We start from the raw sequence: 15,021 nt of genomic DNA, 5'->3' as shown, positions 1-15,021 counted from the left end.
AAGGAAGGAAGGAAGGAAGGAAGGAAGGAAGGAAGGAAGGAAGGAAGGAAGGAAGGAAGGAAGAAAGAAAAAGAAAGAGAATCCAGCCAACCCACAGTGGACAGGCCTCAGAGCAGACACAAAATACCCTGGCCTTTCCCATTTGTAGGCTTTGCCGACTCTCAATCTCTCAGTTTAACCAAACTTGTCTACTCACCTTCCAGTACCCTTTCTACACCCCTTCCCAGGTCAGTGAGTTTGCCTTTGTATTTTTACTTGTGGCGTTTCATACCAAAAAGTTGCCTTCTCCCTCCTTTTCCCATTCAGTGGGTCCTTGTCTGCTGTTTCAGTTACTCACTGACTACTCTGATCTAGAAATACAAGTGGAAGATTCAAGTAACAAAAGAAGTATAAGCTTGTTAAGTGATAGGCCATTCTGAGTGGAATCATGAAATCTTGTACCACTCTCACCAATCCTGCCTGGGATGGGTCATTCCCCTCCATCCAGTGTTTACATGCTGTATATACTATTTACCCATAGACACTCGAAAATCATCCTGCTCATAAGATCAATAGTCATCCAAGCCATAAGATCAACCAGCAGGCTAGCATAGTATCTGTCTTCTAGTAACGCTTATTGTACTTTACAGTGGCCCCAAAATGTTAGCATAGTGATATTGGGCAGTTTTATTTTAGTACATTGTTATAGATGTCCTATTTTTATGGATTCTTATTGTTAACCTTCTACTACGTCTCATTTATATACTTTATTATAGGTATGCATTAGGGGGAAGAATATTGTTTATATAGGATATAGGGCTTAGGACCATCCCACCTCAGACATCCCTGAGAGGGTCTTGCAGTGAGTCTCTTATAGATGGGGGTGGGGGCAGCTATGGACTGTAGAGTTCACCTACTCTCAATCTCAGCTCACTTTTATTCCTCTAACTTTGTCCTATATAAATAGGACAAAATATCTAAAATGTTTCTCTGATATTCATTCAATTATTAGAGTACTTTTTGATGCTCTTATATGTTTTAACTTTTGATCATTCTACCAATTAGATTTTGAGCAACCTCTGGGCTTACATTTTTTTGTATCCCCCACATGCTTATGTCAAAGTCATGAAGAGCTAATCAAAGCTAGGTACAGCTGGCTCTGGCTTGTAATCCTAGCTATTCAGGAGGCTGAGATCTGAAGACCACAGTTCGAAGACAGCCCAGGCAGAAAAGCCTGAGATACTCTTATCTCCAATGAAGCACAAAAAGCCAAGTGGTAGAGCATTAGCCTTGAGCACAAAAGCTCAGGGACAGCATCTAGGCCCAGAATTCAAGCACCAGGATTGGGGGGGGGAGCTAATCACTAATCAATCACTTGTGGATTCATGTCACTTTCTAATATGCTGTACTAAGAGTCCTAGCAATTCTTAAAGAATTCCCCACTTGGCAAAATATTAATTTGATCTTTAGACTTTCAAATCTTTGGACTTTCCTATTAGGATCAGTGGTTTTCATGAGTGAAGGTAATAATAATCCTGAGATTATAGGTATATATATCAGGAAATTTTTACTGCATATACTTAGTTTTTTTCTTATAATAAATGGTAATAAATATACATATCCTGGCATATAAATAGACAGGAAATCAATTTTTTACATGAAATAAAACATTTTATTCATTAGTATTTTGTTTCCAGGAGATTTTTGCAATATTATTTTATGTAACAAATAGAAGTTCCTGGAAAACAAAGTGCTATTGGAGAATGAGGAGAACTTATCTAAAGATTGGTCTATAAGGGGAGGGGGTCAGAGCATCTGTTTCAACTGACATTTCTTTGAAAATTGCCTGAAATGTTGGAGATGATAAATGTGCACAATTTGCATCCACATTCTTATGAACACAATAGCCTGCTAAATCCCTTGCCAGGAATGTAAGCAGACTGTAGGGCATCCACATTATTTATCAAGGGGGAAAAATACATTATTCACAAATTTTAATTGTTCCTGTGGCACCAACAGCTTGAAAATGAAACATAAAAAGGAGGCCTTGGGGAAGTTTTGCTGTGCAATGACTTTAGTGCAAACTAGACCTCAGGGACCGATGCGTCCATCACTATTACCCAAGGGCCTGAATAAAGTAAGTTCATGTTTTCAACCCACACCCTAGTGGACAGTTGGCATATTTTAAAACTCATTTTATCCACTGTAAACTTACCAACTCCTACACATGACCTAAAACAAGTAAGCCAGACTAGACTAATATGAAAACAATATTTCCTGCTTATTTTTAAGAGTTTTTTTTTGAGTCAAGGCCTAAATATTTTGCTAAACAAAAAGAAATGCTTTTAAGGGCTGCGAATGTGACTTAGTGGTAGAGTGCTTGCCTAGCACACATGAAGCCCTGGGTTCAATTCCTCAGTACCATATAAGCAGAAAAAGCTGGAAGTGTCACTGTGGCTTCAAGTGGTAGAATGCTAGCCCTGACACAGAGAGGCTCAGGGACAGCGCCCAGGCCCTGAGGTCAAGCCCCAGGACTGGCAAAAAAAAAAAAAGAAAATGCTTTTGACTTCCCCCTACCTGGAGATATTAACGCTCTAGTATAGCAAAATGGGCGATTAAATTTTCTTCCAAAACTTAATTTATTCTAAGAATAATTATTTTTAGAATTTTTTAAAGGAAAACACAAAAGTTATTAGAAGGACTTTTTGTTCTACCTAAGAGTCACATGTGTTCTCTCAAGCACCAGTGCCCTGAGAGGTGACTTTTGGCAAAAGTAAAAGAACTCAGAGGTAAAAGGTAAGCTGTCTAGAAAATTAGTCTGAACTTCCTCCCTCAAATTCAGTCTCTGAGGTTGCAAGGGAGAAGAGGTTGGCAATAGAGAAGCAGCACAGCAGAGATCTTTGGATTCAAACTACAACCAATGACCAAGAAACTCTTCAAATCCTGGTAATGCTTATCCTACATTCATTGATGGCAACATCTTCCAGTTAAGCAGGTCAACAACTTTGGAGTCACATGACGACACTGTTCCTGATACCTGATATCTCTTCTATTCCTATGTCCTACAGTCAATTGTCAACACCATTGTAACATGACCTGAGGGGGTGGGGGGAAGGAGGGTGGTACTGGTCCTTGGGCTTGAACTCTTGTGGTCTCGTACTGTCTCTGTCTAAGCAATTTTTGCTCAAAGCTACTGCTCTACCACTTGAGCAACTGCTCTACTTCTGGGGTTTTTGGTGGTTAATTGGAGATAAAAGTCTCAAGGGCTTTCCTGCCTGGGGTTGGTTTAGAACCATGATCCTCAGCTCTCAGACTCCTGAGTAGGTAGGATTACAGACTTGAGCCACTGAGTAAGTGCCTGGCTATTTCTTTTTCTTAACTCAAAAATTGGCTTCTCTTCTCACACAGAGCAAAGCTAAAGTTCTTTAAGTGGCCTACTTAGCTTTCACTCAAGGAGAAATTGCTCTTCATTGTTGTTTTGGCTAACCCCTAACCTCCAAGTTTTTGTTCAGGCACCACCTTTTCAATCAAGCCACCCATGACCATGTTTAAAACCATAGCCTGTTGGGCACCGGTGGTTCATGCCTGTAATCCTAGCTACTCAGGAGGCTGAGATTTGAGGGTCACGGTTCAAACCAGCCCGGGCAGGAAAGTCTATGAGACTCTTATCTCCAATTAACCACCAGAAAACAGAAGTGGTACTGTGGCTCAAGTGGTAGAGTGCTCACCTTGAGCTTAAGAGTTCAAGCGTTCAAGCCCCATGTCAACCAAAAAACAGACCCAGCATTCAAGCCCCATGCCAACCAAAAACAAAATAAAAAACCATAGCCTTTGACTCTCTCTCACTCTTGCTTTTGATTGGTTGGTTGGTGATTTTTTTTTTTAGTTTGCTTTACTTTTCTGGTGCCTGAGCTTGAATTTAGGACCTCAGGGCTTGTTCAGTTGGTTTTCTTGTTCAACTGGTGCTCTATTACTTGAGCCATTCTTCCAAACCTGCTTTTTGCTGGGTATTTTGGAGATGAAATTTTGTGGACTTTTCTGCTTGGGCTGTCCTCAATCTCAGCCTCCTAAGTAGCTAGGATTATAGGCATGAGCAGCTAGCCCTTGTTGATACATATATAGTTCTATATAGGTATATTTATAAGCATATAAATATACCTATATCTATATACTATATATAAATATACCTATATTTATATATTTATATCTACATAGATAGATGTATTGCTCTTTCTATATATATAATCATCACCAACTATCATATTGCATACATATATATATATATATATTTGTTGTTTAATGTATCATTCCAATAGAATCATTTCCTTAAGGGAAAGATTGACTTTTTTGGTTCACTAATATATACCCAATACTTAGAACATACCTTAGACTTAGTAGATGCTAAATGAGAAATAAATGAGTGAATTTATATTTTGTCTAGGAAGAAGATGAGGCTCAAAAAGGATGATGTTTGTTTTCAAGCTAAAGGGTAGCAACCTTATTTTGGAACATGTTCCCAGGTCTTTCAGAGTAACATTGAGTGGGATAGATAATCACAGCAAAATGATATTGTTGTCTCTCTACTAGAACACAGTGATGAAGATACTGACTAGTGAAACTCATAAAGTGAGAAAAACTAAGATTTCACATTGTACTTATTACCTGACTTATTAATTGTATCCTCTCTGTACATCACCTTTAAAACAATAAAAAAATGTTCCTCTGTAGATTCTCAACTAACTTTTATTTGGATTAGTTAATTCCATCCATTAGTAATATTGCTTTCTTTCTAAACTATATGTCTTTTTTTGCTGGTCATGGGGCTTGAACTCAGGGCCTGGGCACTATCCCTGAGCCTCTTTGTGCACAAGACTAGCAGTCTACCACTGGAGCCACAGTGCCATTTCCAGCTTTTTCTTTTTTAGTAGTTTATTGGAGATAGAGTCTTATAGAGACTTTTCTGCATGGGCTGGCTTCAGATCATGATCCTCAGCTCTCAGCCTCCTGAGTAGCAGGATTACAGGTGTGAGCCACTGGCACCTGGCATGACAGAGTTTTAAAAGCAACTTTATTTCAAGTGTCCAGCTCAATCTGCATGTCTTTTACTTCAATTCCCAGTACCATGTCAAATAAGAATGTAGTCAACTTTGCCTTTTTTTCCAATCTTACAGAAAAACACATCTTTCGCCCATAATTATGTTAACTTTAGGCTCTTTTTATTTTGGTTTGGTGCCAATTTTTGTTTGTTTTCATAGATTTTTTTAAATCAAACTAAGGAAGTTCTCTATTCCTGAGTTTCTAAAAGGTTTTTTTTTTTGAACATGGATGGATTTAAATTATACTTTTTTTCCTACTCATTGACAAGATTATATGACTTTTCATGTATAGACTGCACAGATTTCCTTGATTGGCTTTTTTGAGTGTAGTTTACTTATTTGATGTACATAATATGCACTTCCTGGGGTTTTAGTGATGTCACAATCACTACTAATTCTAGAATATATTCATACAAAAACAAAAACAAAAAACTATACCTAGCTAATTCTTACCAGCTCTTAGCATCTTCTATTGTCTGATTCTACTTAGTTGCCTACTATTCTAGAACTTTTTATAAATAGAATCACAATATTTGATCTTTCATTACTTATTTCGTTCACTTATCAAACTTTTTTCAAAGTTTGTGTTAGTTTGTCTACATCAGTATCTGTGTGTGTGTGTGTGTGTGTGTGTGTGTGTGTGTGTGTGTGTGTGTGTGTGTGTCCCTTAGCTCTTCAGCTCAAGACTAGCGCTCTACCACCTTGAGCCACAGCACCACTTCCAGGTTTCTGGTGGTTAATTAGAGATGAGTCTCATGGACTTTCCTGTCCATGCTGGCTTTGACCCGTGATCCTCAGATCTCAGCCTCCTGAGTAGCCAGGATTACAGGCATAAGCTACCTGCAGCCAGCTAGTATCCATTATTTTGTGACTTAATATTCTACTGTATACAACTGCTATACAACACTTTGTTTATGCATTTGGCCTTCGGATTGGCCTATCTATTATGAATAAAATGGCAGTGAACAATCCTGAACACACAAAAGTGTGTGGCCTCAAACTCAGCATTCCATTAGGCTGTAATTACAGTTATGGGCCACCACAGTCAGCACCATTGATGGACCTTTAATTATTAAAGGCTTAAGTACCTAAAAATAATCTATCTCAGTGGTGATAATAGTACTTTATATAAATTGCTGGATTTGATTTGATATTTTGTTGTCTTCCTCAATGGTTCTGAGACATTTTGCTAGTAGCTCTGCTTTGTTTTGTTTGTAATGTCTTTTGTCTTGTTTTAGTATCTATACTAGCCTCATAAAATGTATTCTCTCTTCAATATTCTGCAGCATACTCTATAAAACTGGTCTTAATTCCTCTTTAAATACTTAGTAGATTTCTCCAATGACATTTGGAAGATTTCCTTTGGGAGGCACTTTTGAATTAGGAGTTCAATTTTTTTTTTTGGTCCATTGTGGGACTTGAATCCAGGGCCTAGGCACTGTCCCTGAGCCTCTTTGTATTCAAGGCTAGTGTTCTACCACTGGAGCCACAGCTCTACTTTTGGTTTTCGACTGGCTAATTGGAGATAAGAGTGTCTTAGGGATTTTTCTGCCCAAACTGGCTTGGAACTGTGATCCTCAGATCTCAGCTTCTGAGTAACTAGGATTACTGGCATGAGCTACCAGTGCCCAGCTAAAACATATTGGTGTTTCCTTTTTTTTTTTTTAAATGGGGGGAGGGTTGCCAGGGGCAACTGTCCCTGAGCTTCTTTTGCTCAAGGCTAGCACTCTACCACTTGAGGCACAGTACCACATCCAGTTTTTTTCTGCTTATGTAGTACTGAGGGATCAAACCTAGGACTCTAGGCAAGTACTCTACCACTTAACCACAGTCCCAGCCCCTTCAAAAAGATAATACTAATAATAAATCACTTTTAATCATTATAGGACTGTGTCTGATTCATCTTGGTTGAATTTGGGCAGTTTGTGGTTTTCAAGGAATCTTAGTCATGTCTTCCAGGTTGTCAACTTTATAACATTATCTTTAGTATCCTCTGAATGGCTGTAGGATCTATAGTTATGTCCCATTTCATGGCTTTCTTTTCTTCTTTGTCAGCCTTCATAAAAGTTTGTCAGTTGTACTGATTTTTTCCCCAAGAATTAGCTTCTTGTGCTGACGTTTCTCTACTGTTTTCCTGGTTTGAATTTCATTTATTTCTTTTCTTTATTCCTTCCATCTGCTGGCATGGGTTAAGGTTATTTTTCATTTTCTAGTATTTTTTGAGGTAGGAACTTAGATGATTGATTTGCCATCTTTCTCTTTTTTTATAGGTAAGCATTTAGTGACACAAATTTCAAACTGCTGCTAATTTTGTTATGTTGCATTTTTATCTTTGTTCAACTCACTGTACATCACTGTGTATTTCAAATACCTGAAAGAAACCATTTAAAAGACATAAGGATGTATGTTGGCTCATAATTTCAGAGGTTACAGTCCATGGTTGGCTCCATCGTTTTTGAGTTTGTGAGGCAGAACATTTGGTGGAAGCGTATGAAAGAGCAAAGTTGCTCTTCATGACTCCTTGGCAGTAATAAAGCCCAAAGAGAAAGAGGGAGTTGGGAAGAAGAAAGGACAAGCACTTCTGCAGGTGAGCTGCTGCTTCTAGCTTTTTGGTCCATCTAGACCCCTCCCTTTTTGGGAAGTGCTGTCTCCCCCAGATATTCTCTCTCCCCCAGATATTCTCTCTCCTGTGTCCTCGTAGCCATGCCCAGAAGTTTGCTTTACAAATCTCTTAAACATCTCTCAATCCAATCTAGTCTAGTTGACAACCAACCTTAATCAGCACAAAGAGTTAGTTTGATGTTTAAGACCAGCCTGGGGTGGGGGGTGCAAAGGGGTGGCGGGGGGGGCAGGGGGGAGGTGACGAAAGAGAGAGAAGTGGTGGTAGTGGTTGAGGTCTAAGCTATTCCTCAGCTCCAAGGTCCAAGGTTACATGCAATCTGTTTTTTCTCTAACATGTGGCATTTATCCTCACAAAATAGTGTTCTAAACTTACCAAGAGCCTAACTTCATCATTTATATACAATTTTAGAAAAGAGGGGCTGGGAATGGGCATAGTGGTAGAGTGTTTGCCTAGCATACACAAAGCCCTGGGTTTGATCCCTCAGTACCATATAAGCAGAAAAAGCTGGAAGTGGTGCTGTGGCTCAAGTGGTAGAGTGCTAGATTTGAGAGAAAGCAGCTCAGGGCCAGTGTCCAGGCCCTGAGTTCAAGCCCCAGGACAGGCGCAAAAAAAAAAAAAAGGAAGGAAGGAAGGAAAGAAGAAAGGAAGGAAGGAAGGGAGGGAGGGAAGGAAGGAAGGGAGGGAAGGAGGGAGGGCAAGTGAGTGAGAGAGAGAGAAGAGGTAGACAGGACCCAAATGCAGAAGACCTAAATTTGTTTAGAAATGTGGCCGTTTACTCAGGAGGCTGAGATCTGAGGATCACGGTTTAAAGCCAGCCAGGGCAGGAAAGTCTGTGAGACTCTTATCTCCAATAAACCACCAGAAAACCAGAAGTGATGCTGTGGCTCAAGTGGTAAAGTGCTAGCCTTGAGGGACAGAGTTCAAGCACCACGACCAACAGGAAAAAAAAAAAAAAGGCTGTTATTGTAAGGACAGCAAGAAGGCTTTTGAGAAAAGAAGTGTAATAGTATACTGTTTTGTAGAATGGGAACTTTTTTGTACAACTACTTAAAGATAATAATAATAATAAATATTTAAAAATTTCAAAACAAGAGCCACCAAAAGAGAAACCATTATTTTAAAGCTGAATAAGCACAGAAATAGTGGGACAAAGGGTGAATTAATTCAGAAGTGATCCTCACTAGACACTATGTTGGACGTGAACTTTACTACTTTAGGGGAGAAGGGGTGGGTGGGAAAATTTTGGAGCAAATGAGGAAGGGGTGACTTGGTTCAAAAAGAAATGTAAATGTACTCATTACTTGACTTATGTAACTAACATTTACAATAAAAAAATTCTTTAAAAAAATGGAATAAACCTGAATTAAGTCACCAGACTGTGTTATGGAAAAGAAATTGGAGAGGAGCAAGACTGGAATTCAGAACTTGTCTGGAGGACCTTTTCATGACAGTAGCCTGAACTGTAGTCATGATGGTTGGTTCTGCACTATTTCACCTTAGCACTTCTGACAAGTAATTCTCCAATTTCCCAACGCCCTATTGGGTGTCTTACTAGCCAGCTCAATTCTGACAGTAACTGCCCTGAGGTAGCATAGACTCAACAGGCTAAGAGAGCAGTCCCACAATTTGTTCCCCTTCACCTGAAGGTTGCAAGTTTTAGGTGCCCAGGATAGCTACATTTCTATCTACCTTGGCTACTGCCTCCTCCAGTGTGCAACTTTGCCAGCACAGCTTACAGGAAAGTGATCTTTCTTTTTTCTTTTCTCTTTCTTCTTTCTTTCCTTTCTTTCTTTCTTCCTTTTTTTTCCTTCTTTCTCCCCCTCCCACTCCCCTTCTCCCTCCCCTCCCCCCATCCTTTTTTGTCAATCCTGGGGCTTAAACTAAGGGCCTGTGCACTGTCCCTGAACTCTTTAGCTCAAAGCTAGCACTCTACCACTTTAAGCCTCAGCCCCACTTCTGGTTTTCTGGTGGTTAATTGGAGATAAGAGTCTCATAAAACTTTCCTGCCTGGGCTTGGCTTTTTGACCCATGATCCTCAGATCTCAACCTCCTGAGTAGCTAAGGCTGCAAGTAGGAGCTATCAATGTCCTGTAGGAAAGTGATTTTTCTTAATGAACAGGATATAGTATCACTACTATCAGGACATAGATGAGTAATCAGATGTAAAAGGTCAGGAGGGCTCTGTCCTTAGAAAGGATGTGCAGTGCTCTCTACACATAAATGCATTCATCGGAGTTTTGCTTTTTAGTTGCAGATGCTTGTTTGTTTAGAGACAAACAAACCTACCCAGGCTGGTTTTGGGTTAAGGACATTCCTTCCCTTCAGTCCCTTGAGGGATGGGATTCCAGGCTATACCCCATTTGTTTGTTTTTGTGCTTCTGAGCATGGAACCCGGGATCTTGTACACAGTAGCAATTATTATATGAGTGAGTTACAACCCCATCCCATTTTGGAGTTTCTATGGATGTTTCCTTACCAATAGGTATGATCAATTATCAATTCAATCTCAAGAGTCTCTTTCCTAGCAGTTTAGGGTGGGGCCAAAAGTATGGAATTTCTCTCTAAGGTTTGTCTTGAAAAGAAGCCTCCAATCCCCATCCTGAAGCTACTCATCAGAACTCATCTATCACTTCTGAAATTCCTAGGCATTTAGAAAAACAGAGACTGAGGAAAAAAATGAGTATTGTAATATTACAATGAAATAATATTACGATATTATAATAGTGTACTGAGAGATGCTCCTAAGAGCCCTGTAACTCATGTTACAAGGGTTTTAGGACCTACATTAGGGATCAGGTATAGAAATCAAATGCACTGGGCTGGGAATTGTGGCTTAGGGGAAGAGTACCCACATAAACAGAAAGGGCTTGAAGTGCTAGAGTGTTAGCCTTGAGCAAAACAAGCTCAGGGACAGTGCCCAGGCCTTAAGTTCAAGCCCCAGGACTGGCTTTTTTTATATATCAGTTTTTAATATATCACAGTTGTAGAGACATATCCTTGAGAATTAGGAGGTATTAGTCATAGGATGTACACTTGGCCGGCATATGAGGATTATAGGAGAAATCAAGAATGTCTTCTAGGGGATGGGAATGTGGCTTAGTGGTAAGAGAGCTTGCCTAGCATACATGAAACCCTGGGTTCGATTCCTCAGTACCACGTAAACAGAAAAAGCCAGAAATTGCACTGGGGTTCAAGTGGCAGAGCACTAGCCTTGAGCAAAAGAAGCTTAGGTAGAGTACCCAGACCCAGAGATCAAGCCCCAGGACTGGCCAAAAAAAAAGAATGTCTTCAAGGGTTTGGATCAAAAGAACTGATTGGTGGTGGACTGGGAAGGTGGCTCAGTAGTAGAGTGCTCGCCTCGTCTGAGGCTCTGGGTTCAATTCCTCAGTACCACATAAACAGAAAAAGCTGGAAGTGGCACTGTGGCTCAAGTGGTAGAGCTCTAGCTCTTGAGCTGAATAATGCAAGGAGAGTGCTCAGGCCCAGAGTTCAAGCACCATGATCTAAAAAAAAAAAAAGGATTGCATAATGGTGCCATCTAGTACTAAATTTTATCTGAGATTTCACTTTGGTAAGTTATGCTAAGATTGAGTTGAATTTGGATTGCCATAAATCCCACTGCTTTGTGGAATGTATGGATTTGAAATTCAATGGAAAAAACAGGAACAAGAATAGATAGATATGTGGGAATTGTGAGACTCCTTGTGAATAGAGAGGATCATAGGCTGGTGCCATTGGAGGAAGCAGAAAGCAAGCCCAACATAGATCCTCCATGGATTCCCAAATGGGAGGGATAGAAACACAAAACCGGCAAAGTTAATTGTAGACACAACTATACAGGTGGGAAGAAAAGCAGAAGAATATGGTCTCAGGGAAGTCAAGAGAGAACTTTCTGGAACAATCATAGTATCAAGAACTACATTGGGAAGATGAAAAGGACACTGAGAATTTAGGGACCAGGAGAATCACTTCAGCAGCCAAAGTCAGGACTGTATGTCAGTGCACCTTAAAAAAAAAATAGAGGCTTGAGTGCACACAGCTTGTAGGAAAGCATGATTTGAGGTGGTGATGAGGTAAGGTAGCAAGGAAAATCCTTATATAAGGTTTGAGCCCCGATCTGTGTAGACACCTGGGAATCTAAGTAAAGTACACCATTCCTAGGCAACGAGGGGCCATTTCAGTGAGGGGAATCGCATATTCATGGTCCTGCACTGAGAAGGCAGATCTTGGAGCTGGATGCTGCTGACCCCTAAAGACCCTAAAGAAACCCATGAAGTGTGAGCTTCTAGGTGAGGGGTCCCAACAGAACCTTTCATCCTACATTTCACCCTACAGCCTTGTGGCAACTATTCAAATTTGTGCTGTTGTCTGCTTTCTTGGGTGCCCAGTGGTTTATGCTACTTGGTCGTTGGAAGGCAGATTGGTAAACTCACAGCTCCAGGCCAGCTTGGAAGGTGGGAGGGCAGCAAGACCTTCACTTCAATCAATAGTCCAGGCATGATGGTGAGAACTTGTGATCCCACACATGAGATGTCGTAGACAGGAAGATGGTGGTCACAGGCCCCCCTGGGAAAAAAGGGCTGAGGGTGTGGCTTAAGCGGTAGAGCACAACTTAATTATAATAGTTAAACAATCAGTCTGTTATTTGGTAAAGGGTAGCCAATTCATTTTCATGATCCATGTCTGCCTCGATGAATAATTCATCATAAATAGTAACAACAATAAAAGGGAAGCCTTATTTGAGTGCAAAATTAATGTGTTGTAAAGTTGTGGAAGGATGGAACTGGGTTGTTCAATGGATTTAAAGGAAAGCACCCAGTCATATATTTACAGCAAAAGCAAGTTTCAGAATTGCTTCATAGGCAAGATTAAATATAAGACAATAAATTTGCACCCAAATGGGAAGGTTGGTGAGCTTCAGTATCCCCTGCCTTGTTCATAAATCACAATATTGATCACATAGCAATTAGTGCACAAATGTATGTATTTGGGTATAGGAATATATGAAACCTCATTATATGAAAATGAAGTTGAAAGCAACTTTTATATAAACACCTAAATTAAACCAATTTAGCATTTAAAAAAAAAACTTAAATGAATCTGGGTGAATCTAATCTACCTGAATCTATTCTTGTTTTCGGTTTGTTTGTTTTTTTTGGCTCCGGTTGTGGGGCCTGAATTCTGGGCCTGGGCGCTGTCCCTCAGCTCTTCAGCTCAAGGCTACCACTCTACAACTTGAGCCACAGCGCCACTTCCGGCTTTTTTCTTTTTGGTTATGTGGTGCTGAGGATTCGAACCCAGGGCCTCATGCATGCAAGGCAAGTGCTCTACCACTGAGCCACCTTCCCAGCCACCTGAATCTATTCTTTACATCATCTTCTTTCAGTAGTAGACTAATATTCCTGCTACAGTTTAAGTAGCAGGAATGAGAATTTAACTGGGATGAGAATTTAAAGGACTTAGGGGTTAGCGTAAAATGACAGACAATTCATGAATAGGAATTGCCAAGATATTCCATTTTAAATTTATATTTATTTTATATGCCCTTTTAGAGACAGATATACCCTGCATCTTTTATTTGGCTTTCTCCTTTAATTAGATTTGTTCTTTAAATAATCTACTGAAAGAGCAGGCAGTAAGTATTTTTGTATATTCTACAAATAAACATCAAGTTATTCAGTATTATTCACTGGTACTTTTTTTTTTAACTCAGTACCTTTATTAAGATACCAGAAGCCAGGTGTTGGTGGCTCATGCCTGTAGTGCTAACTACACAGGAGGGTAAGATCTGAGGATCCAGGTTCAAAGCCAGCCCAGGCTGGAAAGTCCCAGAGATACTTATCTCCCAATTAAGAAGCAAAAATTCAGAAATGGTGCTGTGGCTCTAGTGGCAGAGCACTAGCCTTGAGCAAAACAGCTCAGGGACAGAGTTCAAGCACCAAGACCATCACACACACACACACACACACACACACACACACACACAAACATAAAAGGACTAGGAGTATGGCTCAAGTGATAGAGCCCCTGCTTAACAAGCATCAGGTCTTGAGTCCAAACTGCAGTATTGCTAAAAACAAAACAAAAAACATGAAATATATCTCAAAAAAGGGTTTATACTTTAATAAATGGAGATTATGCCTGATTGGGAAAGTAGGAAAAGATCAAATTTCCTAGTCGAATTAATAGGAAGACTTCTGTAAACAAAACTCAAACCATAGAAGCGTTTTCAGCCCTGGCAATGCTTTGGAACCACCTGTATGGCTTTTGAAAAACATGTCACTCCCTACCCTCAAGTGTACTAAATCCAGATTTTAGGAGTATGTCTCTCTCCTGTCCATATGCACCTATTTTTTAAAGGCCTTCTTGATGTATAACCAGGGTTCAGATTCCCTGCTAGAGTGGATTGATAGAATGCAACATACAGAAGGAAGAAAAGCTTAAAAGTAACCTGAAAGGTTTAGTGTTATGTGTAATTCAATGCTCTAGGCCTTTGACTGAAGGGACAAGGAAGAGACATTGAAAGATTGTGTAAATTATCATGGGAGTATAGAGAACCAAAGCCAAAGCTCAGTTTCTCTTGTGCTGTTTGTCCTAAGGTCTTAACTCAAAGTTGACTACAAAAGAAACAAGTGTGAGTTAACAAAATAAAGTGAATAAATCCAATATACCCAGAGCTTACAAATATGGAAATGTCACAATGAAACAAAAGCCTCTTGTACAACTCATGTATGCAGATTAAAAATCTTAATTTTAAAAAGAGGTTTAAGGGGCTGGGAATGTGGCTTAGCGGTCCAGTGCTTGCCTAGCATGCATGAAGCCCTGGGTTCCATTCCTCAGTACCATCTAGAAAGAATAAGCCTGAAGTGGCGGTGTGGCTCAAGCTGGCCTTGAGCAAAAGCAGCTCAGGGACAGTGCCCAGGCTTTGAGTTCAAGCCCCAGGACTGGCACAAAAAAGAAAAAGAAAAAAGTGAACATAAACTATAAAATACAATAATAATTTTATAAGCCGTATATATGTTGAAATATTTTGAAATAGATGTTGAAATCGATGTATTTCTTTCCATCCTCACGGACACTGGAAACTTTAGAATTGCCTAAGTGTTTAGATTCTTTTCTTCGGGACAAAGCTAGAGGTTTAGACTAATCAGTCTGCTACGGAAGGGACGGGTAGGACATCCTTTGCTCTAAGTACTCCTGTAAAAATAGCCCCCAGGAAAGACAGTCACTGGTGAGATCACCCGAGCCCCGTTAGGAGGAGGGACTCTAAGAGGAAACAAACGCATTGCAATTTACAAGTCCAGCCTCCCTCAGGCACCTGAA

Source organism: Dipodomys ordii, unplaced genomic scaffold, assembly GCF_000151885.1.
Source record: "Dipodomys ordii isolate 6190 unplaced genomic scaffold, Dord_2.0 Scaffold43, whole genome shotgun sequence".
Classification (NCBI taxonomy): domain Eukaryota; kingdom Metazoa; phylum Chordata; class Mammalia; order Rodentia; family Heteromyidae; genus Dipodomys; species Dipodomys ordii.
This window is presented reverse-complemented; position numbering follows the sequence as displayed.